Source organism: Camelus bactrianus, chromosome 17, assembly GCF_048773025.1.
Source record: "Camelus bactrianus isolate YW-2024 breed Bactrian camel chromosome 17, ASM4877302v1, whole genome shotgun sequence".
Taxonomy (NCBI): domain Eukaryota; kingdom Metazoa; phylum Chordata; class Mammalia; order Artiodactyla; family Camelidae; genus Camelus; species Camelus bactrianus.
This window is the reverse complement of record NC_133555.1, coordinates 12,079,505-12,085,504: the sequence shown is the minus strand read 5'-3', so window position 1 is coordinate 12,085,504 and position 6,000 is coordinate 12,079,505. Positions and strand designations below refer to the sequence as shown.

General features: G+C 45.7%; 1 protein-coding gene across 3 annotated transcripts in view; it reads left to right on the top strand.

Annotated features, from left to right (window-relative positions):
• Positions 1-369: 369 nt before the first annotated feature.
• CNTN4 (contactin 4) overlaps positions 370-6,000 on the top strand; it is an 814,349-nt gene continuing 808,718 nt past the window's right edge. For all 3 annotated transcript variants that reach the window (XM_074344450.1, XM_074344446.1, XM_074344447.1), the window contains exon 1: positions 370-591. The gene's annotated coding sequence lies outside the window, so the exon portion shown is untranslated. The remainder of the gene's footprint in view (positions 592-6,000) is intronic.

Sequence of the window (6,000 nt, the reverse complement as noted above, 5' to 3'; positions counted from 1 at the left end):
TCTGGCCAGGGCGTCTTAATGATGCCCCGAATTCCGTGACTTCTGGAGGCTATAGGTTGGGGTATCCGAGCAGGTCGCGCCTCCTTGCGCCCAGATACTTGGGTTCCAAAGGAAGGCGGCACGGTTTCGATATATTCCCCATCGCTAAGCAGCACATCCTCTACATCCCTTCACGGGAACCGGCTGATGGTCTTCGGGTGCTTGGGATTCAGGCGAGGCGCCCCTTCCCAGCTCTGCTCGCGGGGTCTAGGGGCCTTCCCCCGCGGGCGGGGCCGGGCAGGTGTAGCGCCCGGGCGCGCGCCTCCTTCGGCGCGCACTGAGCATGCCCAGCCTGGCTGCGCGCCGGCGCCCGCCCTCCCCGCGCGTCTCCCGCTCCTTGAGGCTGAGGAGCCGGCAGCCAGAACTCCGCCGCGCCGGGTTTTTGGAGCCGCCGCGAACGCGAGGAGGGAGGGGAGAGCGGCACCAGACAGAACACCGGGTTCAACACCAGGATTGGTCGCAAGTAAGAAGCTTTCGCCGCTATACTGGGACCCTCGGACTGTGCTGGCGCCGCACCCGAAGCTGTAGCGGGCGCCTCGCTCAGGTGCTCAGGTAAGTGAGGCGCGAGCTGCCGGGGTCCGCTCCAGCCAGGGTGCGTGCTGCCCCCGGCACCCTGGCTCTGGGGTTTGGGGAAAAAGGACGTGGTCCTCGGGGGCTGCCGGGTGAAGGGCTAGTCGGGGCGCCCTCTCCTGCAGGGCCGGACAGGGGCTGCGAGCCGAACCGCCCTGAGCCGGTAACCCTGAGGAGTCCAGTCAGCCCGCAGCGCGCGCGCTGAACTCTGGAGGAGGCAGGGCGCCGACGACGCCTCCGTCACCTCACGGCAACCCTTCTTATTCTTAGTCAGAAAATAAGTTTGTCGCGCTGCGAGGCAGCCGCAAAACGAGGAGCTCAGAGCCCGTAATGCTCCGGGAACCCTTAAAATCAGCTCCTCCAACTGCTTCAGGCTCTTGCCCGCTCTCCGTGCGCACTACCCCTGACGCACGGCTCTTGGCAAGAGTTTCCTTCTGGTGTTGGTACCCGGGGCTCCGAGTGTCCAGCAGCGGCACGTAGGAGAGGAAGGCGAACTTGGACTGGGATCTGAAGGGACTTGGGACTGAAAGAGCAGGACGTTGCAGCCGTGGTGGAAGAAGCCTTGTTAGAACAGACAATGATGTCGGGGGTTGCTCACTGTGTGCCCAGCTCAGTGCTAAGCCCTGGGGGTACAGCAGCAAACCACATCGACCAGGTCTGCGCTCTTGTGGCACATACCTGGCTCTGCCCAGGGAGCCTGTAGGGGTGGCGTTCATTTTCCAGCAACTTCAGGGAGATTTGCTGTTTCTTTTGAAAGGCAAAGGCAACCGCCTCGACTCCTCTCTGGACACAGACATCAGCGAGATGTGCGCCAGGCACCGGCAGACACCGACCCGCTCGCCCTCTTTCTGGAACGGGGGGTGCTCAAAACCTGCGTGTATTGCTTTTCATTGTGCTTCGCGTATATACTTTATTGTTTATGAAACGTGTGGAGGTGAGGGTAGGAGGACGGGGGCTCCAGAATCTCTCAGAACCAGTCAGGGCGTCTGATGCATGAGAACATTTTGCAACACAGCGAAGCTCCTGTAAGGAGGCGGCTTAGCGCTACGGCAAGCTAAGGAGGCTGGTTGTTGGTCTAGGTCTCCAGATTTGGAGTGAAGAGGCTTGCGGAGGTAGTTATGGGGCGAATCAGTGTGACGGATCACCTTGCGTGGGTGGTCCGCGTGGAGGAGGGTGGTGAATCTTGGGGTGTGTTGGAGGTTTGTTTGCAAGAAGTAGCTCCTGGGAGGAATGCGTTTGGAACTTCTTCTAGTTTTCCTACTGGAATCAACATAGGGGCGGGGACATCTTTGTCAGAATAACAGTGTCTTTTAATTGCTTGGGAAGCTCCTGCAGTTTAACGTGAAGGGAACTGGGTATTTCAACGAACAATTCAGTATAACCGGTTTGTTTGGAAACTTGTAATAATAATTTGGAATGTGATTTTCTTTTTGTGTTTTGAGGTTTATGATTTATGTCCTTTAGAGAGAGGAGCAGTAGCATAAAGACTTAGATTTCCTTGCAGGCAGGTCCACGCAGGAGCATCGCCAGTCCGCCTGATGAGCAAGTTTGTTTTCTCTGTCTCTGCCCAAGTGGATGAAAAAAGAACTTTGTGCCACTTAGGCAGACACCTTGAAATTATTTTCATGACATTGATGAGAAAACTTACGTTTCACCCATCACTTCATTCTTGCTATTTTCATCTTGATTTCACTCAAGGCTTGTGTGAATCAACACAATAGATGCTGAGAGTATAAGATCGCTGAAGATCAGAGGCAGGTTCCATGGGAATACGATTTTTGCCACCTTATCCATCGCTACTGATTTTATTTGATTGTGTGTTTAAACTGGCTTCAGCTGCCCTGGATTGATGAGGAGGGATCATGATGATAAGCCTCATTATTTTTCAGTCTGGACCGTGCGAGTTTGCTGGAAAGCATGAAAAACTGACCTATTTAAATTATGCGCTAAGACTATAAGAGAAGGGACTTGTTGTTTAAGGGCAGAGGTCAGACCCCGTGGAAATTTCAACAGAGGCAAGTGTCCTTACTTGCAACCTTTATACAAACTCTTTTCAGTTCCTTTAACCTGAGGGACTTTGTCTCCTCCAGTCAGTTTGGTACCTCTTTCTGTAGTCATTTCATACTAGTAGGTCATTAAGAGTGAAGAGAGAGCAAGCCTTTCAAATAATATTGAATTCTTTTTTACCATCTACTTATTTTACTTAGTTCTGTCTCCTTTTTGTTCAGAATAGGTCTTCTAATTCTAAGCGCTAATTCTTTTGACTAGAATTTTTCTTCTGAAAGGTACATAGGACAGCTGTTACTTCAATTTAGGTCTTAAAGGTAACCTGGATAATTAAGCTTCTCAGCAGAAAACTCCCCTTTATAGTTATGATTTTTTTCCAAGTTTTTCTGACCATGGATTCAATGTGGATTCTTTTCTGTTTTGTTTGAAGATATAGACATAATACACATTAATTTCAATCTCCCTTTTTTATCTGAAGAATTTAATCTCCTGTGAAAACAGGCTTTGATGTGATTTTAATTAAATTAATCTATTTCATAGGGTAAGCTGGAAGATGTCTGTATACACAGATGTGGAAAGTTTTGTTGTTTCCTTTTTTCATTACACAGTGTTTTAACTCTGGTAAAGGAGACCAGATTTGTTAACGTAAACTTAATCGGTCTTTATATTTTTTGATTATGTATTATCAGGAGAAAATATGACCACAGATCACTAAAAGTTATTTATAAATTATAGACATATCCTCTTATGTTGATATATTACTTATATAACATACCCAGAAAGAAACTGAAAGATAAATAAAGCAGGACTTATGAAACAAGTCCTAATATTATTTTTCTGTATTCCAGTGGATTGCTTTGCAGAGCCTCTGGGCTGTACACCTGCTTTGGAGATCACTGATGGTTTGAGATTTTGTTTTTACCTTTCTCTCCTTATCTCTGGCTCTGTCATTCATCATCTCTGATACTGTAACCAGTTGCAAAACTGCTAGAAATCTGTGTCTCCTGTAACAGAGTTAAGAGCACTTGTTTCTGTGTCATGGGCTCATATGTGGATGAAATGAGGCATAAGAGATGAATGTGATTTAGGGGTCATCCTAGACCTCCAATACTGGATAGACAGATTTAAAAAAATGAAGTTTTCATTCAAAGGCTAAAGTTCCAGTGAGGAAACTAAGGAGTAAATAAGTGAGAAAAGGAACGACGCTTTCTGTGTTGCAGTATTGGCTGGAGGGTGGAAAGCCCATTTTACCTTGGAGCAGATTAACTTGGTCCTAAATGTGTACCTACCACTTACTCCATTCATAATGCTGGACAAGATGGTTCCATAACTTATGTGAGCTTCAGTTTCCTTAGCTATAAAATTGGGATAACATTTATTTCAAAGCATCATGGTAGGTATTAAACATGAAAGTATGGGTATGTTTGGCTAAATTAGATTGGGTAGGTTAAGAGCTAAAACAAATGAATCCAAACAAAATATACTGCCTCGGGCAAAACAAATGCATTTCTTGTTTGTGGAAAGTTCCAAAATGGGTGATCCTGGCAGCTCTCCTCCAAGGTGTGATTAAAAGACCCAGCCTTCATGCATCCTGTTCTCCTGCCATCTTCAGCAGGTTCACCGTGCTCATCTGCATCGAGCCATAGGATGGAGAAAGCCTTGCAGGATGTTAGCTGCCCAGACCTGGAAGTCATCCTTACTACTTTTGCTTTCATTCCGTTGGCCAGAACTCAGTTGTGTGTGTGTATATCTCACTACAAGGGAGGCTGGGAAATGTAGTTTAGCAGTGTTTTCAGGGAACAGAAGAAATGGTTGGGGAACAGCCATCATTGTCTGGCATTCTATTACTATTTCTGATATTTCCCCCAGGCTCAATAAATGTTACTTCCCTTTTCTTCCCCCAACCCCTGGTTTTCCTGGCAGAAAAACTGGATCAAATATAAGGGAAAAAAATGATAGAAGCAGCTAATACATATGTAGTGCTTACTGTTTCTGAGGTACTTATCTAAACACTTTGGTCTCCTAGATAGGTAGTATTGTCTCTATTGTATAGATGAGGAAAGCTAGGTGTAGAGAAATTAAATCATTTGCCAAACACAGCCAGAAAGTGTCAGGGCTGGGAACTGAACCCAGTTTTCTGGCTCTAGAATTGACTTTCTTAACAGCTTCAGTAAACTCATTTTTTGCTCTTGCTGCAATACTTTTACTACTATAGCCACTGGACCACCTTTTCTTTTTGTCTGCATTAGAAAGTTGAAGAAGAATTTTAAAAATCCTGAAGAAGATGAAAGATCACATCTAATCTAAAATATATTGGAGTAGAATTAGATATGGTACTGGTTTATCTTGAGTGCCTACCAGGATCAAGACCAGATGGTTAAAGGCAGACAGACACCCAGCCCCACCCCCCGGAAATGATAATGTTTTTTTCACTTCTGATAAACACATTGCCAGGGTTCGTTCTTTGAATTTAAACCACTATTTAAGCTTTCATTTGGGGAATCCTGGGCTACCACTTTTATGCTGCAGTATTTGAAGATAAATTCCTGTTCATTTCTTAGCCTAAGCAGATATCTTTTCTGGTAAGTTCACAACTAAAATGTTCTCTCCTAACCTTCCTTCTGATCAAAGGCAATGCTGTTCATCAACACCTCCAACTCCCAGCCCCCAAGAAAGCTCCCCCTGTTCGCTCAGCTTTGTAAAACTGTTTTAGTGTTTCCTGCGTGACTAAAGGGACCTCTGTCTGTAATCCTAGTATCCTTCACCAAAATGGTCCATCTGGCTGTTCTCATCCGGTTGTCCCGTTTACCTCAGTCTCTGCCTCGTATCACCTTTCCTGTGTATTTGTCTTCTACAGAAATGCCTGTTGCAGTTCCCAGTGGCCAAAGTGGAAATAAATGGTCAACAGTGACAGCGTACCAGACAATTCATGTTTCCACATCAGAGAGTCATTTTTCCTTCTTGTTCTGTATGTATCTGTGGCATCTTCACAATTAATTAATGAGAAGACACACATTTTCTTACCATTGCAAGGAGGCAGACACACTGTATACTTATCATTCAACTCTTTCTCAAAAGTCCCTGTTCATTTTGTTTTATTTTTCTTGCTAAATTTCTCTCCCTTCCAGTTTCCCTCACATCCATGCCATTGTGTGTGTGTGTGTGTGTGTGGTGCTTTCAAGCCCCTTCTTATGATTTAATGGGGTTAGAATGATGGAGAGGTTTAAACTTGCTTACTATCGTGTTTACACAGTCCCAAAGAACTGAGTCCTGCAGGGCCTTGTGAAAAGCTAATTCTAGCTGCTGTAACAGATAAACTAAATTTTCAGTGACTTAAAAAATGTTTATACTTCTCACTCATGTTCAGGGCTCACAGCATAGTAG